Below are 20,314 nucleotides of genomic sequence, written 5' to 3'. Positions count from 1 at the left end.
GCCCCAGATGATGTCGGGATTTATTTGCATACAAAGCATGAAACTGAGATCTGATCTGGAGACACATGTTAATGCAAGGTCTGAAGACACGTACCTAAAGCTGGTCACTTGCAATCGGATAGCCCAGATTGGATCTTAATGCAACATGCAACTCTAACAACATGCTAACCACTACAGAAGATGGTGGTGCTGCCATTCACAGAAGCATAACTATGCTTAGCTTACATATCTTCAGTATTTTTCATTCATTGATCCATCAGCCCCCCCTGCTCTTCGACACAGACATTCACTGGAAGAGTTAATTTCTTGAAATTTGGGTTTGGGCTGAAACTGCTCCTACATGCCATTTCTACCTCAAATTCTAGAGCTGGTGAGAGTGAACAGACACCTACTACTGCCTGGTGGCAAATACACTTTTGAAAATGTCCATGTATGAATAGATGGAGCTAATGTGCTTGTGGCTCTCATGAGGTGTGCAAATTCTTCTGCTGTTGAATACATCTGATTTTACATTTAAAATAAATGCAAAAAAAATAAAAAAAATAAAAAAATATGATTTCACACACATGATCACACGCATTAAAAATATGTTGTATATACATATTTACACATATATACCTATTGATTGTGCTGCCACAAATTATGCATATGTTGTAACTTACAAAAAAGAACAAAAGAGTTGAAACAAATATTCATTATTGAGTCACCAAAATGAAGCAATTTCAATTAGACAAACAGTTCACAATGCACTCAGTCTGTGCATTGCAAAGGGATTTGACCCAGATCATTCCTCAAAGGTCTCCGTGCGAGTGATCTGTGCAACTCGATCACCAGAGGGACTGGCCAAGTGCCTCCTGAAGGCTGCTCAGAGTTAAAACAGCATCATGCTGGTAAGAGGAGGGGCTTACTGAAACCAGGATTGTAAAACATTATGGCTGTGCAAATTAGAAACAGCCAGGAAAAGATCAGCTGCTCTGTCACACATGAATGCACACAAACACACAATGCACATGTAACTGCACACTGACAAACACGAAGATACACACACAGGCCTCTGCTTTGCCAAGTTCCCCAGCTGTTTCTTTGCAAGGATTGGTTATCATGCATTAGTATTAAGACAAAGAGTACATCTTGTCAGATGGCAAAACAGAACAGATGTCAAAGACGGCTTTCCCAATATTGCTTGGATGTTTTCTTAAGTTAGAGCTCATCTTAACTGGTTATACAGCATCATTTGACCGACACTACAGTGAAGGAAAAAAACCCTGACCCTTCCCATCTAAGTGGACTCTATTTGTCATGGTGGGAATTTCCATCATGGCGTTATATTTGATTTCACAATAAATACCTTGTTTATGATTTAAACAAAATAATACACATGCTGTAATTTCAGTGGTCAGTGTTAGGTACTGGACAGCACATGATTAACTCCAGACAGGCTGGGAAATGAAAGTCATGGAAGGGTGCTTACACCCTTATGCTGTTTTCAATTACTCAGAAACCACCAAACCTGTATGTAGCACTATCCACGCAATATTTCTTGCCTTGGTTTGAGAATGCTTGTAAAAAAAAAAAAAAACAGAACTCCAATGCCAGTTCACATCATTACAGTGTGTCTTATAAAAGATCAACGCTAATATCTTATCAAAAACAGATAATATGGAGAGGAAAAGATGGTCATGTTCTATTAAGTACGAGACTGAAAGCTCGGATTAGCATTTCCCCTTTGTACAGCCTCTGAGAATAAATGGAAGCTGTTTTCAATTACTTAGATATCTTCAGTGTTTTTCAGACTTTACAGTCATCTTGCATATAATCCCACCTGGAAATTCACATACAGCCTCAAAAAAACAAAACAAAAAAAACCATGAACATTTGCTTGCCTTTCCTCTCAGCTTGTTCATTGTGTCTAAATTTATAACTTTTGCAGTCAAAAAACTGATTAAATAAAACTGAACCCAGAATTAGTTGTATATAATACATAAAGAATAGTTCTTTCCAACCTTGACAAAAACTAAAAAAAGAAACTTTTTTTCCCCAAGCTAAGAAGGTGACACAAGACATGATTATTTACACTAGCAATGCAAACTGTAGGTGGTCGACTATTATCTGTAATACCTCAGAGAGTTTCAGTATAGTGGTTAGTCATGTACACTTTGCACAAGAGCTGACATCATTTATTACATCTGCCAGCACGCAGAAAGCTACTCAGAAAAACAGCTTGTGCATAACATCTGCTGTCTTCTCACCAAGTGCCAGAGCCCAGCCTACACTTATCAGCTCTCACTGTCTCTGCAGAGATGTTGTGCTGTGCTGTAAACATCCTTTTGGAGTCACAGGATGTTTGGCGCCCCATGCTCATTACTGCTCATGCTATAGCAGGATATGCCTAGCTATAATTAGAGAGTGGGGCCGTGATTAGAAATGATGAAGTATCTGCATGCGGAAGCACTAACAGTCAATATGGGACCTGATGTTATTGCCGTGTTGTCTCCTCAACAACGACTCTGATACAAATCCCTGTATACTCTGCATGATATGGGGCCATTATTGTAGCAAAACTATCTGCAAATGTGTATTTCAATCCGTGTGTGTGTAACCAGATTTGCAAATGTGTAAAAAAAATCCATGTGTGTAACCAGATTTGCAAATGTGTAAAAAAAAAAATCCGTGTGTGTGTAACCAGATTTGCAAATGTGTAAAAAAAAATCCGCAAATGCGTACATCGATCTGTATGCGTACACAAATCTGTAAATGTGTGATCTGTAAATATCTGGCCTCTCCATTGGATGTGCAGATCCGCAAATGTGTGTGGAGATTTGTCTGTGTGCCTCCGTAGCTATACAGCTACATACCACCAGTGGGCGCTAGGCTAGCACCCAATGATATTAACTACCGGCTACCTGGGCTGGCTTGTACCACAGACTGTATGGCTGGGACGAACAGTGGTCCCGATGCAATGGAGGCTGGATGTCGTGCTGTAACTACATAACAGGGCTCTCGAATGAGACACACACATTTCAATAAGTTCACACGCTCACACGCCACGCTGAGAAGTGATAAAATTCGCCACACATTATTAACATAGACTGTTTAAAATTAGTAATCTACAAATGGATGAGGCGAAAGCAGACTCCTCTGCTTGAATCAGCGACCTATCAGCAAATCGATGGGACAAAATAGTATTTCTAGTCGCCAGGTGAAATAGTAGCGCCGTAAATGCGTGCACATTTCAAAGAAGAGCTGGAAGTGGAAGCCCAGGAAGATGAACTTATTTTAATGCGAGAGAGCCCTGTTATGTAGTTAGAGCACGACATCCAGCCTCCATTGCATCGGGATCGGGACCACTGTTCGTCCCAGCCAGGGGTCGCGTTAACCGAATATTTTCCGTCATTGACCGTTTTTTTTTTTTTTAAATATGACAGAAAAATCTGAAGGCCGTCCGTCATTTTGACAGATTGCAATTCACACCCCTGACCACTTGGTGGCGAGTGACCTTATTAACTGGCTCTTGTCTCTCATCGAAGTTTGCGTTCCAGTTCCAAACATCTCGGAACTTTTGTCGGTGCACAATTTCCTGGTACACCGATTACACTGATGCTCACATCAGAGCTCGGCTAACCATAGACCAGGGATTCCCAAAGTGTGGTGCGCGCACCCCTGGAGGTGCGTGAACTGCCTCTAGGGGGTGGGCGAGATGCAAAATGCAGTGGCGGAGAAGAAGTTATCTTCTTCTACGCACCGTATATGCGCAACTAACTGAACTTGAAAATCGTGAGATGGATTTTTTTTTTTTTTATCTGTTCCTGAGCCTATGCTCTTTATTTATGTTGTGGGTCGTGTGTAACTTTATTACAATTTAATTCGAATTACTGGCATTCTAATTTTATTTCCATAACCGCTGTGTTATGATGATGCGGTTGTGTTAGCTCCACGGTCATTTAAAGTTGCTGCAATTTTTGTTTAATCGGCTGAAAATATTAGCCATATTTCTCCCAACTTATCTGCTTTCTGCCTCTGAGTCTGAGCCTGAGCCCGTCATCCATCCCCTTTGCTCTTAAAAGTGGAAGCTTGTGACTAACTTTGTTTCATTATATTGAAAATGTTACAGTGTTTCAGTTTAATTCAAATGTGAGAGCGCGTTGTTGTGATCGTGATTATTTTGTTATATGTGTGTTCTGGTAACTTGAGCATAATTAAACATGCTGCCTTTAATATGGATATAAAAAAGCTTGTTGCGTTTTTTTTTGTTTTTTTTTTTAAGTGTGGGGGATTGGGGTGCATCAGCGCGGTTGGGATATAGAAGGAGGCGGCCAAAAAAGTTTGGGAACTGCTGCCATAGACCATATACAATATATATGTATATATGAATATGTCTTTATTATCATTTTAAAAAAATATAAAATTAAAGTGACGGGTAAAAATAGATTATGACGGAATTTTATGACCCTGTCAGTCAAAATGACCGACAACGGAAAAAGTCTAGCGCAACCTCTGGTCCCAGCCATACAGTATGTGGTACCAGCCAGCCCAGGTAGCCGGTAGCTAATATCATTGGGTGCTAGCCTAGCGCCCACTGGTGGTATGTAGCTGTATAGCTACGGAGGCACACAGACAAATCTCCACACACATTTGCGGATCTGCCGCGGCAGAAGTGTAGCAAAAGTCACGTGTAAGAACACATCCAATGGAGAGGCCAGAAATTTACGGATCACAAATTTACAGATTTGTCTACACATACAGATCAATGTACGCATTTGTGGATTTTTTTTTTTTTTTACACATTTGCAAATCTAGTTACAGACAGATTTTTTTTTTTTTTTACACATTTGCAAATCTGGCTACGCACACACAGATGTTTTTTACACATTTGCAAATCTGGTTACACACACACGGATTGAAATACACATTTGCAGATACAATAATGGCTACAATAATGGTCCCATACATGACATATAAAATAAAGTTGATTCTTCAAGAAAAGATAACACTGTAACTCTTCTTCGAATAATCCATATTTTTACATTTGAAACATACATGGACAATTATGACAACTATGACATCTGCAACATAGTAGCAACTGAACAAAACAATAACACTTAATAACAGCTTTAATTGTACGTATAATATACCGAGTGTGCTCTGCCTAGAAAGCCTGAATGAATTATAAACATTTGCAACATAATTGTTATATCCAAATTGTTAAAGAAAGGGAACAAGACTTGTAGAGTTTCTTGAAGATGTTTTGCCTCTCATTTGAGCAGTTTCTTCAGTTCTGACCACCAGCCTTTTAATATGCTTGAACTGAAGAAGTTACTTGCATGAGTGGTGAAACCTCTTCAAGAAACTTTAGAAGTCCAGTTGTCTTTCTTTAACGTTTTTGGATAGACCATGACTTGGATGACTGAGAACCTTCACAGGCAATATAATTATTACCCTAGTGGTTTTAGATGACATGCCAAAGACTGTTCAGCAGTGAACTGAACTTTGTAAACTCCTGTAAACTTACAAAGTTTACATTCGACTTTTTGGACAACAATTTTAATAAAATGCACCCACACTAACAACTTCTGTGACAAGGTTAGTTAGTTTGGAACTGAGAAAGTATTCATTATTTTTTAAATAAGTTATACTTCATAAACATCCTGTCCCTCCTGACAACAAAAATATTGGATTACTCCAGGAAGGCTATTAATCCCACCCTTATGATTCTCCAACCATGAGACTTTAGTCAGATGAGAGTTTTTTGATGAACCAAACCATGGGTCAAAAGGAAGGCCACTGCCCAAAGCAAATGCAGTGATTATTTTTTTACCAAAAGTTGAAGACAAAAGTAATCTTAAATAATACTGTATGGTGAATGACAAATGACGGAGGGAAGGAATAGGAAAAGAGAAATACTGTCCTGTAACATGCCAATGTTTGCTTGACTCTCTTATCAGTCTTTGAAAGACAAACAGAAAGCTGGTCACTGGGGTACAGTAATCGTGACCATCTTGTACTTGTTGTATAAACAAGAGACAAGGAAGAGAAATATCACAGTTGTGCCTCCTGGATCTTATTTTCTAATGACCAGCAGTACTCGTCACCATCTGCGGGTAATGGACAATTATTCATTTATGGTTATGTCAGTGGCTGCAACATGTTGGTTGTTTGTTAAGGGTCCATGCAACGACATTGTAGGATCCCTATTGTTATTCTTCCGATTTTTAGGGGTCCATGCAAACGAAGTTGCAGATCCCTATTGTTTTTCTTCTGATTTTTGTTCTTCTTATATTTCGCCTTAGTGTTCTGCGTAACTAAAAAAGTCTGCCCAGTACAAACTGCAAGGGTGAAAGGCATCAGACCTGGTAAATTGGTAGAAGTCCTAGCATTCCACATTGCCAAGGTGTCACTACACATGCCTACAGCTAGGTGGCGCTATAATAAGTCAATTTACGTTTTGGCTCATATCTTGAGAACCGTGTGCCCTAGAAACACAATTCTTTCTCTCTCCGATTCCTTAGATAGCACTGGTTCTAGGCCATGCCATTTCTGCCATTTTGAAAAAATTGCACCTCAAGCAAAATCAACTCCTCTTAGTTCGTTCATCCACTACACTTGGTATGTATCATTTATGGACAAAGATAATGAAAATTCTTCAAAAGACCTTTAACCGGGTTATAGATTACAAAGTTAATGGCTAATTAATTTTTAAGGCATGGCACAGTATAACTCCAAAGCTAATATTTTGTGAAGTACAGTTGAAACCAGTTTACATACACTGTGTTAAAAGACACATAAACCTTTTTTCCTCACTGTCTGACGTTAAATCAGAGTAAACCTCTCCTGTTTTAGGTCAGTTAGGATTACCAAAATAATTTCTATTTGCTAAATGCCACAATAATGGGAGAGAGAATTTCTTAGAGAATTTTTTTATTACTTTCTTCAAAGTCAGAAGTTTACATACATTAGTAGTATTTGGTAGTATTGCCTTTAAACTGTATGACTTGGGTCAAATGCTTTGGGTATCCTTCCACGAGCTTCTCGCAATAGTCTGCTGGAATTCTGGTCCATTCCTCCTGACAGAACTTGTGTAACTGAGTCAGGGTTGTAGGCCACCTCGCTCGCACATGCCTTTTCAGATCTGCCCACTGATTTTCTATGGGATTGAGATCGGGGCTTTGTGATGGCCACTCCAAAACATTGATTTTGTCGTCCTTAAGCCACTTTGTAACTACTTTGGCAGTATGCTTAGGGTCATTGTCCATTTGGAAGACCCATTTGCACCCAAGCTTTAACTTCCTGGCTGATTTCTTGAGATGTTGCTTCAATATTTCCACATAATGTTCTTTCCTCATGATGCCGTCTATTTTATGAAGTGCGCCAGTTCCGCCTGCGGCAAAACAGCCCTACAACATGATTCTACCACCCCCATACTTCACAGTTGGGAAGGTGTTCTCAGGCTTACAAGCTTCCCCCTTTTTCCTCCAAATGTAACGATGGTCATAATGGCCAAACAGTTCCACTTTAGTTTCATCAGATCACAGGACATGTCTCCAAAAATTAAGGTCTTTGTCCCTATGTGTATTTGCAAACTGTAATCTGGCTTTTTGTGTTGCTTTTGGAGTAATGACTTCTTCCTCGCTGAGTGGCCTTTCAGTCCATGTCAGTACAGGACTCGTTTCACTGTGGATAATGACACTCTCTTACCAGCTTCAGCCATCATCTTTAAGTCTTTAGCTTTTGTTTTGGGGTTGATTCGCACGTTTCGGACAAAAACACGTTCATCTTTGGGACATAGAACCCGTCTCCTTCCTGAGCGGTATGATGGCTGGACATACCCATGGTGTCTATACTTGCGTATAATTGTTTGAACAGATGAACGTGGCACCTTCAAGCATCTGGAAATTGTACCCAAGGATGAACCAGTTTTGTGGAGCACCACAATTCTCTTCCTGATATCTTGGCTGATTTCCTTTGATTTTCCCATGATGTCAAACAAGGAAGCAGTGTGTTTGAGGTGTAGCCTTAAAATACATCCACAGGTGTGCCTCCAATTAACTGAAATGTTGTCTGTTAACCTATCAGAAGCTTCCAAAGCCATGACATCATCATCAGGGCTTTCCTTCATTGTTTAAATACATAGTAATCTTTGTGTATACATACATACATTCATGTAAACTTAAAAAAAATCTCTAAGAAATTCTCTCTCATTGTGGCATTTAGCAAATAGAAATAATTTTAGTAGTCCTAACTGACCTAAAACAGGAGAGGTTTAGTCTGATTTAACTTCAGACAGTGAGGAAAAAAATGTGTATGTCTTTTAACACAGTGTATGTAAACATCTGGTTTCAACTGTATATACCCAAACTTAATCAAACTTCATATCATTGATGATAACATGATTCTGTACAAGCGCCCCAACTTCTGTGACCCATGGTCTCTAGGGCGTGCTACAAAAGCAACATTTCAATATCTCAAAAACTGTATAGCTAACTTCATGAAATTTGGCATACACAATCTGAAAACTATTGTAGACGCCCATCAAGTTGTGTGACATTACGTCTACAGGGGGCACTACAGGTGACACGGAGCCCTCTCCTGTTCGCATTAGTTATTGAGCCCTTAGCAGGACTCACTGCTTTATGCAGACGATGTCCTCTTGTACTTAGTGGATAAAGATAGCACAATTCCATGTCTGGTCGATTATCTACAACAATTTGGACACATATCAGGTTTTAAGATGAACTTATTTAAAACTGAAGCCATCCCCATTGGTGCATTGACCTACATCATTCATGACAATGTGGACGGATTTATTAAGATCTGGCAACCAGTACTGGACACAGTACTCCTCTAATCTGAACTTCATCCTGTTTAATGACAATGGAGCTGGCTACAGCATATCATAATACCCTGTATGCAAAGGTGATATTTTTCTTGCTTGCTTGTTAGTCCTGCTGTACTTGTGTGTTTTTGTTAATGTAATTCAGTTTAAAAAAAAAGAAAAGAAAAAGGCGATCCTGTGTATATCTGAACTGAAATATAACTATGTATCTGTTGACATAACTCAATACAAAGAAAGAAAAAAATAGTCAACCTTTACATCATCTATTTTCTCACATAAAAATGAATTAATAAAATAGTGGATAATTCTGTGAATGAAGCATTGGTGTTGGCTGGGAGGAAGGAATGGGTTCCATCCAGCATAAGTCTTTTGTGAGGACAATGAGAGCTGATGATTGAACAGAGTGGATGAAAAAAGGTCCTGGAAAAACTTATATAAGAGAGAGGAGGGGAAACTCTCAACAACGATGTGAAACTGTTCCTGATGAACAGGGTCGAATGAAGCAAGTGGACATTTCCCATGTGATTTGTTGTTCATTTAGTCCTCTCCCATGTGACTGAAAAAAGGGTCTTGATGAGAGTTTAATACATGTAGCCACTGATGTTACCAAGCACAGGACATGAGAGCAGACCTCCAAGTTGCCAAGGGCATCACCAGATGTCAGGAAAGAAAAACAATAGCAATCCCACACAGATGTGAAGGAGTGGTCATCGTTGTTGCATGAAAAGACCAGACAAATCTCAACCCACCTGACTGATGCACACATTAGTATTTACATTAACAGTTGGGGGTTTGAAGCAGACAACATGTCAGATAATAAGAAAGTAAAGGCTCATACTGGTGTTAAATAATGTTAGTTGATGGCAGATGTTATATAGCCAGTCACTGTAGTCCTTCAAAGCTTTGAGGCAATAGGGTCCAAGAACAGATGATGTAGTCAAGTACCCTACGGAATTATGACTATCGAAAGATTATGTCGCCCACAACCTTCATTCGATGACTATGTTCAGTGAGTGTGCAAAACATAGTGACCCCTTTATAGAGCAAGGCAGAGTAAATGTGTGGAAGGCAGGTCTGTGCATTCGATATAAATTAATGAGATACTCTAGGATTAATGTGATTTCCCCAAAAAATTTGTTAGTGGTAATTTTGCAAGACATGTCAAAGGTAGAGAAGAACCAGGGGAAAAGTAACATGCCGATTTTCTATAAGCCCATTCACGTCTGATATGCTGGAATGTGTCACCAGGAGTACGCAACAGTAACGTAATTAAGATCACAGGGATATGTCACACTTTCAAAGAGTTTTGATATTTTTTGTTTCATGTGTGAGGATTTGACAGGTAATTTAGCTTTTTAATGTGTGTGAAACATATTAATTGATTAATCAGAATCAGAGAAATGCAAGAGAAATTGGGGCAACAATGTAGGAAGAAAATCCAAAAACCAATCACAATGGACATTGTTACTTGGAATACTTTTGTATACTCATTAAACAAGGGTAAAAAGTGTGATGGTTTCACTGCCCAACACAACAGTATTACTAAACAGCAGACACCAGTCACAGCTCGCTCACAGCAGTGTTATTGTGTCTGCTTCTTATCAAAAACCATGTCCTCAAAACTGAACACAGCATTGATTAACATCTGTCACCTTGTCACTGTTCCAGCATCCCTTTGGTGTTTTTTTTGTTTTTGTTTGTTTTGAAGAGCTAAATTAGTACATTGGCAATACTAATATTGCATGTTACCTGTCATATTTCCTTCACATGTAGATAGGTGAAGCCTGACAAAGTAGGTAGCATAGTAGTAGCATATGTGCATTTGACCAATATCCTTATTGGTCAAATGCACATATGCATACAGTATGTGTCCATGTGCAGGGGACAGGCATATAGGACACGTGCTCACCACTAGAGGACAAAATCTCTCACTTGAGATCTCCCAAACCTTTTGACTTGTAACATCTTATAAAACAACACGTTGAGGCTCCTTGTTATTATAATTTCAATAAAGTAATAGTTTGACCCTTGTCTAAATACATAATAGAGGAAAAATTCAATTATGTCCTAAAGAACCGGCAGAAATATATGCATTTACCTTTTCGTCCCAAACTGGCTGAAAGAATGTGAGAAGGGAGAACTTTCAAGAGATTTAGTGAAACCAAATGTAATTTATCAAACCTACAACTGAGACAAACCATAACACACCAATATCAGAAATACAAAGAGTGAGTGGATGTGTGGATAGATGGTTAGGAATACAGTGAGCGAACGGGCAAGATTTGATGGGCTGGAACCCCCAACCCAGATGGTTAAAAACAACTGCATTTAAACTTCCAAGACAGTGGGAGGGATGTCTTTTTTTTCAGCTGATAATACTTACATTAATTCTAATAATACATATTTTAAAAGCTGTAATAACTAGGCATTTTCTCATTTACACATTTACAAACCACAAATGATAAAATGGAACTGTTTATTAGTACCGTTAAGCTTCTGGTTAAGATTCTGATACTGTACCTTTGGACAGAGCAGCGGACAGTGTAGCTGTGTTACCAGCCTTAAAGCTTGGCTAAGTTAACCATCTTCTTGCTTTAGCTTCATGTCTATCATACACACATGAAAGTGGTATCAGTCTCCCTATCCAACTCTTGGCAAGAGAGTGAACCAATGTATTCCTCAAAATGGCAAACTATTTCTTATAGAACATCATAAACAGGGAAGAATGGTGCAGTGAGACAACAGCTGAAAAAACTACATTCACCCTTTGAATATGAAATTGCATTGCATTAGTGTCTACCCCCTGCCCTTTCATCATTCAAACTTAGGAAACAAGTAGGAAACAAAACAACAAACACCACATCTTCAGTTACTTTTGAAGGAGCTTTTGAGTACTACAGGTCTTGCCCGAGAAAGGGATCCTATTCCAGAGGCCTCTAGTCTACGCAAAGGAAAAAATAGCACAAATATCTTGATAAAAATACACTGGTTAAAAATAAACCAGGGCTACATCTGCACTGCACCTGAATAGCTGCTAGTAATTCTCGTTGGCGTTAATGTAAATGTTTGTATGTAGCTATAGGGCGACTAGGCTGTGTTTAAAATAGACCAACATGCTGAGCATGTGCTTGCTACTTATCTTGGGGCATGCAGTGCTGTCTGGCGGCAACATGTTATCTGCATTTAAGGCACTTTGCCAAGTGCCTTAAATGCAGTGACAGGTTGACAGCTTTGCATAATAGCTTAAAGTTTTTTAGCCGGAACTTTCCGTTTTCCTGCATCCTACCAAGCTGCTGCTTTTCACTGAATTTTGTTATATGGCTGTGTATGTTACAGTGATGTGCAGTCATCAGTCCCAAGTGCCATGCAACTAAGAGGAACTCTCTGATTAGGGGTCCATGCAAACGAAGTTGTAGGATCCCTACTGATTTTGTTGTGATTTTTCTTCTTCTTCTTATTAGGGGTCCATGCAAACAATGTTGCAGGAACCCTATCGATATTTATTATTATTGTTATTATTATTATTATTATAATAATGATTTCTCTTTTTCTGCGTATGCGTAGCTAAAGTGTCTGCCCAGGACAAACTGCAAGGGCGAAAGGCATCAAACCTGGTAGCTTGGTAGAAGTCCCAGCATGTCACTTTGCCAAGGTGTCTATACACATGCCTGCAGTTAGGTGGCGCTATAATAAGCCATTTTATGTTTTGGCTCTTATCTCGAGCACCGTGTGCCCTAGAAACAAAATTATTTCTCCCTCTCATTCCTTACATAGCCCTGGTTCTAATTGACTAGGCCATGCCCATTTCTGCCAGCCATTTTTTTTCCCGGCATTTTGAAAAAAATTGCACCTGAATTTGCACTGACTGAACTAGGAGAAGTTTGTTATATTTTTTTTAGGGCCGGGACTCGATTAAAAAAATTAATCTAATTAATTAGAGGCTTTGTAATTAATTAATCGAAATTAATCGCATTTTAATCGCATATAAATATTTGACCTGAGAACAGTGAGAAGTAATTTTTTTCATATGGATTTTTAGTATACCATTGAATAATGGATAATTTCCCATCCACGGGGCCAACCAAAGCGGTCTCATCAGCTTCTTCTTTCATGTTCACTGTGGTTTGTTGTTGTCTGAAGTAATGAACAGTGTTGCCAACTCCTCAGGAAAGGAAAGTAGCTATTGGCTGTCCTAAAAGTCGCTAGAAGTCGCTAAATGACGTCATCGGCTAATTTGCATAATTTACCTTTTGGATGTAATTGTGATGGACGCTGTATTATTAACGCGCCTCCTTTATCCGGGCTTGGTATTGGCAAAATGACTCTAAAGAGACACTCTGGCACAGTAACTTAAGTTTTTTTTTTGTTTTTTTGTTTTTAGTTTTCTTAAGTTTGGTTTAGTTTCTAGCCTACAAGTCACAGGCACAGAAAAACATGAGCATTTTTTGCCATAACTAGAATATTTTTAAATTTTTTTGTACAAACGGTTTTTACTTGACAAAATTAACAATCTAAATGGATTATTATTTTATTATTTATTTTAGTGTGACAGTGAAGAAACATTTACATCCCGCTCTGTAAACCAGGGCGCGATCAGCGGCAGCTTTGCGCATGCGCCATTCGTTTGCAGTCTGGACGCGGTGGCGTGGTTCTCCCTCTCTGCTCTGACCGCTGCTGCGCGGGGCTACTGTGAGACTGACCGCCTGTGAGTGCTTTGGGACGGGAGAGGGGCTCACGGCAGCACCCGCTGCTTGTTGAGGACACTGGTAATGAACCATTGTAATGAACGCTAGTTGGTGCTCCAGTATAATCGGTCCGCCGAAACTCATCCAGTGAGAAACGTTCCGCGGTGCAAAAATAAGTGTGATTAAAATGCGTTAAAAAAAATTAACGCGTTATTTTTGTGTAATTAATTAATCTTAATTAACGCGTTAAAGTCCCGGCCCTAATTTTTTTACATGTTTAACCAAGCTTGTGAATCTATTGGTTTATTTAAGATTGCTATACTGGTACACATTTATTAAATAAATAAATAATTCAGTATACTGAAAATATATATTTATTTGTTTTTTTTAAAAATAGGAAAGAAATGTTTAAGTCAAGTTTGATGTGGCCTTGCACAAAAGAATGATCCCAGTCTTTTCCACACAATGAGACATAGTTTGTTAAGTAATTCAGCCATTTTTTTGTATCGGTATCGGATTGGTATCGGCCAATACTAAACCTCAGATATCGGTATTGGTATCAGAAGTGAAAAAAGTGGATCGGTGCATCCCTAGTTATCAATAGTGCTTCAACTCAGCTATCAGCTGTTATTCATCTGGCTGTGGAAACATGAACTCAGAAAAATGCCATTTGAGGTTTCTCGTCAAGCTTGTCCAACAACGTTCACTAATACTACCTGTTTTAAGCGTCATTCTATCCATTCAAATACTTCCAGAGCTCCATGTTAGAGATTCTCAAACTCCCAAGCTAAGTTATGACATACTATGCTTCAGACACTGTACATACAAAGTGGACATGTACAGGTACTTAAACAGCTAAATATGTCACTAATGCAATATTTACACATTTATACCTCTTCCAGCATTTATTGGAGTCTAACAGTGTCAACAGTGAAGACTTCAAGGATTCGTTTTAGTGGTTCCCTATAGGCACTGTCATGACAAAAATAACGCTGGAGCTCTGTCAAATTCAACTACACTAAGGAAGCCAAGGAATATCCTCCATGTGGGCCCTATACTTGACCTCCAAGAGCGCTATTCACGTCATAACTAACGGGCTCAAGTTGCTCTGAATGCCTTGAGTGTGTGTAACAAAAATGTACAACAGCTTCTATGTGTGTGAGAATATACTAGGATTTGAGGAAATCTGACATGAACTGTTCAAAACCTCAATGACAACATACAACAGCATTATGTCTACAACTAACATCATTTTCATTACTTACTTACTAGAAACTCTGTGCTGTTTTCAATTCACTGGTTGTACTATAATATTAAAAGGAAAACAGAACATGTAGCAGTAGTAGACCCCAGAAAAAAAACAGGTATTGTGGGTTAAAAGATAATTTAAACAGTCAACTGAGGATCAAGGCAACTGACGATTGCTCAAGCCAAGCAAATTTATTTTCCAGTGAACAGGTGCCACCCTTGAATCTGGTATCCAGTCCTCTCTATGCAGTCTTCTGGTACATTTTGGCATTCTAGTCCCTACATACGATTGTGTAGGTAATACACATGTAAAATAAAATGAAAGTAAGTAGACACTTGATCAGTTTGGGATGTAGGGAATTTGAAACCCAGGTCAACACCTTGTGCTGTTTTTCGTTTTTTGAGTTGTTCCTAAAGTGTTTTTGCATGTGTGCTTGTGTCAGACTGGATCCTGCTGGGGATGGCTGCTGCCATCAGGGAGTGTCATTACTATGGGGTGGGGGTGACTGGTCTGGTCTGGTCTTGGTAGGTGGTACATGTCTAAGAAGCATTCACAGGAATGCCAGGTCCAAAAGTTTCCTAGATCTTCCAGCCTGTCAAAGACCTCATCCAGGTCTGGACAATAATACACTATGGATCGCTGCACTTGCAATAATTTAATCATTAGCACTGCAGGTTCACCTTTGAAAGACAGACAAACAGGCAGAGCATCTCAGGGGCCATTTCCTCTATTCTGTATGCCAGAAGCCCACTCCCACACAGTAAATCAGGAAGCTTGTGTCACTGACAGTTTGTTTAGCTCACACAAACATGGAACACCCTTAGATACCGTACTGCCTCTTTCCACTATCCAGTGTTGCTTCAACACTACACATGTCGCTCCTGAAGACATTAGCTCATGACACGTATCATCATCACCTGTGTGCTCTAAAGGTTTCACATCCCAAAATTGAATCCAGAACCCGAGGGGAACGCTCAATATGTACATTATTACGCTTTTGTGTAATTTGATAACTTCAGCCTAGGGTGAGCAGATGGGAAAGATACATATAATGTTTCCAAGGATTGCTGATTTAATCTAAGCTGAAACACAACAGGGGTTCAACCTGAATGCATCTTAAGGACAGCAAAAGATGCTGTAAGAATTTGAAATTAGTGATCATATCCCTTATGTGATAAATATAAATATAATAAATATGTGAGAGTGCTGCACTGTCCACAGCAGAACAAGGAACGTAACCGGGGAATCAATATGGAGCAGGCTGCAGGCGCACACTGTGCCTTGATGATTTATGAGGTGTTAGGTTTCATGGGATTCGTCATTACTCGTATGACTGTAAATCGGATTGGTCTTTGCACTCATCAGAGTGGGTTGCCAGCATTGTTTACTGGATGAATCCCTCACAAAGGCGACAGGTCAATGTATAAATACAGCAGAAATACCATATGAAAACTTCTCCTGAAAGAACAGCAGAAACAAAGCATCCCTTTGTTAGGTGACTGTAAAGAAATCATCCTGAATTCAGCCCTTGCACATTACGCAGCTATTGTATGTCAGAATTAGCTACAGTGTGAATGGGATTCCACTGGCACAGCCCTGTAGATGCCATTGCTTTAAGAAAAGGTCCACCATGGTGATTGCATGGGCTTTCGGAGCTATGTTGCCAAGCAAATTGTTTTGTTCATATTTAATAGCTGTTAGCTGGACTCGTGCAGCAAAGGCTCAGCATGATAGTTTGAGGGTTGAATGTGACGGGTTGCACGGCATTCCCGCTGCACAATCAGCTCATGTATTTCATGTGGGCCCGGGCCGCTGGAGGATGTCGGAGCAAAATGGCCTCATCCCTCAGCCTTGCCAACTGGCAGCTTTGATACGTTCGCTGTCCAAAGTGTCCTGACAGCTGACAGAGATTTTTTTTGTCCTGTAATAATCTTTTCTATAATGAGAAATATTTACGTGAAGCTGATCTAAACAAAACACTAACTTACATTTGATTTTAAAACTTCACTTCATGCCAAAAGAGATGTGACATTCAAACAGCACAGATTAAAGAGAAGGTACTAAGTTGAGGTTGGGCTGCTCATTATGTGTGTGCAATATTAAATTATGCGGACCATATTTTCTTCTTGGTAGCAATAACTATTCAAATGAAACAAAGGAAAATAAATAGATTTAGCTGAAGTGTTTTCGCTCACACAAGCACACACCAGTGTCACGCACTGGGAGCAACTGGGGGTTCAGTGTCTTGCTCAAGGACACTTCGGCATGTGGCACATTCCAGGGATCGAACCGCTAACACTCTGGTTTGTGGACAACCCGCTCTACCTACTGAGCCACAGCCGCCCCCCAAAAGATTAGAAATTTTGGTGAAGAAAAAAAAATGTGGTTGTTTTGTTGTTCATTTTAGAGGCTCAGTTAACGCTAAATTAAACAATAGTTTATATAAATAAAGTAATAGGCTATCTGAGAACACTTCATCCATCATTGCAAAACCTGTGATAAATATGCAACACAAATGCAAATCTGAAGCGCTGATAGATGAACAGCTCACTCAGGTCCAGAAACTCTGCTGTGAATAATCAATCAGCTCAGTCATTTCCCTTAAAATGACTCCAGAGCATCTTTCTTCAGCACAGCATTCTCTGCCAATGGTGACCACCGTCATTGCATCCTCCTCCTACACATGATCATCATCATCCACCCTATTTTTTTAACTGTCCAACCCACAAACTTTCAACATGTCCAAATCTGCTGCTTATGTAACCATGCAGATGATTTAGCAACCAGTGACCATCTCCTACATCCAAGCCTCAGTGTTGAATTATTGCTTCCCTATTTAATCTGTCTGCGTTTCATCATTTCACAGACTTTATTAGAGATTAGTCAGCCTATATAATGGATGTAAAGGTGGGCTGCAGCCTGGCGGTGGCTACGAAAGCTGAGTGTAATCGTGGTCTTTTTAGTTTGAAAACCAAAAATCAAATCATTCATGTGCGTGAAAAAATATCCTTTGTAGTTTTAGCCCCTTTACTTGGGCTTTTACGCTTTATTATAAAGCGTGCGTATAGTATCTGCTGAGTAAAGAGTAGGCTACATCACTCGACGTAAAATCCAGTGCCGGGCACATCGTAAATAAAAATCCTTTTAAAGTGATTCTGAATTTCTTATTGGAACTAACGATAAAATAAATGTGTTATGATCATGACGCCCTTGGGTCGTGCATGATGTCCAAAATGCACAAAGGCTGTCGTTTCATTATATTCTCACATGCATTTTTTATTTATTTATTTTTTTTTTACATTCAGCTCTTGACAGAAGGACGGCGCGGATTGGGATCTGTTACGAATGCTCATGCGAGTGTCTCTTGGTTTAGAATGCTTTCAAGACAAAGCAATCTATTAATGCTTTTTCATCGGCTCTGTAATCCATGCACACACTGTGGAAATGACCTCGATCAACAGACAACGATGAACACAACCCCCCTGCCACCTCCTTCGACATTGCTGTAGCTGGGAACGCACCGAAACAAAAGGAGCAATACAGCGCATCACATATCATTCACATTTAATGTATCGGCGCTTCCTACCGTAGAGTTAAATCCAACAGCAGGGCAGGACGTTTAAACCGGAATACACTCTCAACGGCAGTCCCCCAAAGTGTCTTCTCTTCTTCAGATTCGGCGCAGGGAACCCAACACTGCGGATCTCCGGCGTTCAATGAGCGCAGTCGAAGCGGCTGTCAGGTTGGCGTTGGAAGGCAACCCACTACTTCCTGTTACATCACGTTATAGCCTACGGCTGAGGACCTGGAATCTGACACAGCGCCGGATGGCTGGCCACTTAACTCCCACACTGTATTGCAGGCTTGCAAGTGCATTTTGTTTTATTAAATTGTGGTTTTATTCTGGAAAATTCTGTTTTGATTCTCCTTAACACAGTCAACATAACTCTAGTGCTCGCACTTCAGGAGAGAATCTGTTTTGAAACAGGCATAGTTATTAGCTCCCAGCCCACACATGATGACTAATAGATTTGGTCAACCATATTTCAGAAATTACAACAAATATATGTATCTGTTTATTTAAGCCAAATCCTGACCATGTGCTTTTTGTATAACAATCACATTAAGGTGACACTTTTAAGACCAGACAGGGCTTTGAAATCAGATGGTGTCCTGGTACACTGCAAGTCAGGGCCAGGGTGAGGTTGCACATTACCAAATAAAAGTAATAATAAGACAATCAGCAATCTCTGCTTCATAACATTACATATTGAATCTGACATTTGGTATGTTGCAACCAAGCAGGATCTCTCACAGAACATGAGGTTATTATGCAAAGCTAGAAGGCCTTGAAGTTGAAGTAAGTCTCTGGACATGATAAATGTCCTGTGCTGAATGAATTTGTGGTTGTACAGGCTGTACAACAGCCATAGCGCAAGTGCATCCACAGTGGTGGTTCTACATTGAATTACTCCCCGGGCGAGACCCCCTCCGAGCGCCCCACCCCCGCGCGAAAAGAAATGACACAAAATTATAACAATATAAGTGAAATAGAAACTTATATTTCTCAATTGCACAAATCCTTCAATAGAACATCTGAAAATCACACTTTTGAGAATCCAGATCCACAATCTCCACCTTCAACATAGGTAGATGGCAGGTCTTGTCTAGCAGGGGAGGTGGGTGGCTCATTCTGACCAGTGGCAGAGGATGCTCCAAAATATTTTAGAAGTGCCCCTGAAATTGTAATTGAAACTGACATCAAAAGACCGTAGACTACAATATAACTCTTATACAAAACATCCATGAATTGCAAATTTAAATAAACATGCCCTTACATCTTTCAGGGAGGAACAATTAGCTCCTTGGTTACTGCCTCAAATTCTATGCTTGGCACACTTTTAGTTATGACTGGTTAAACTATGTTTGACATGAAATAGAGTTGTAGCAAATGGCAAGTGTTCATCTTTGAAACTACCTACAGATATGAAAAATCCGCTGGCTAATTACAGGACCCAACGTGATGGAAATAAATAATAACTGAACTTGTAACAGTTTTGTTGCAAAGCAAAGGCTAACAAACGTATACCACCAATTAACATTAGCCCTTCATTCATGACATGGATACTGTAATCATACAGAGAGAACATAGCATACCTTTATCTTTTCTTTTTTTTTTCCTAAATTGGTCACCTGATGGCTTTGACCTTTTTCTGTCCATCTCTGCGTTTATTTGACACTCGACAATCAACAGATTTCCATCCCCCAACGCTGCCACTCATGACCAGAAGTCAAGACTAAACCAATTCACTTTGGTGACCACATAATCGTTTTGTATTACCTATTTTTATTTGGTAATTTCACACAATTCATAAATACAAAAACGTGCAGAACTTATAGGCCTGTATTTATAATATTATGAATGAAATGTGCGTTATATGGAAGAAAGTCAAGGTGTGACTGACTTTAGCCCTTTTATACAGTTCCCCTGCGTCCGTTCAATTTGGGAGAGACCCAGAGGTGAACTGTCCTCCGTGCCCCCCATCCTCT

At 39.6% G+C, this 20,314-nt stretch overlaps 1 protein-coding gene across 2 annotated transcripts in view; it reads right to left on the bottom strand.

The window, feature by feature from the left end:
* The window catches only part of LOC311487939 (calcitonin gene-related peptide type 1 receptor), a 30,771-nt gene extending 12,226 nt beyond the window's left edge, over positions 1-18,545 (bottom strand). For both annotated transcript variants that reach the window (XM_084544381.1, XM_084544383.1), the window contains exon 1: positions 18,351-18,545. The gene's annotated coding sequence lies outside the window, so the exon portion shown is untranslated. The remainder of the gene's footprint in view (positions 1-18,350) is intronic.
* Positions 18,546-20,314: the final 1,769 nt, after the last annotated feature.

This window comes from Chelon labrosus, assembly GCF_963514085.1.
Source record: "Chelon labrosus genome assembly, chromosome: 5".
NCBI classification, from domain to species: Eukaryota; Metazoa; Chordata; class Actinopteri; order Mugiliformes; family Mugilidae; genus Chelon; species Chelon labrosus.
This window is presented reverse-complemented; position numbering and strand designations above follow the sequence as displayed.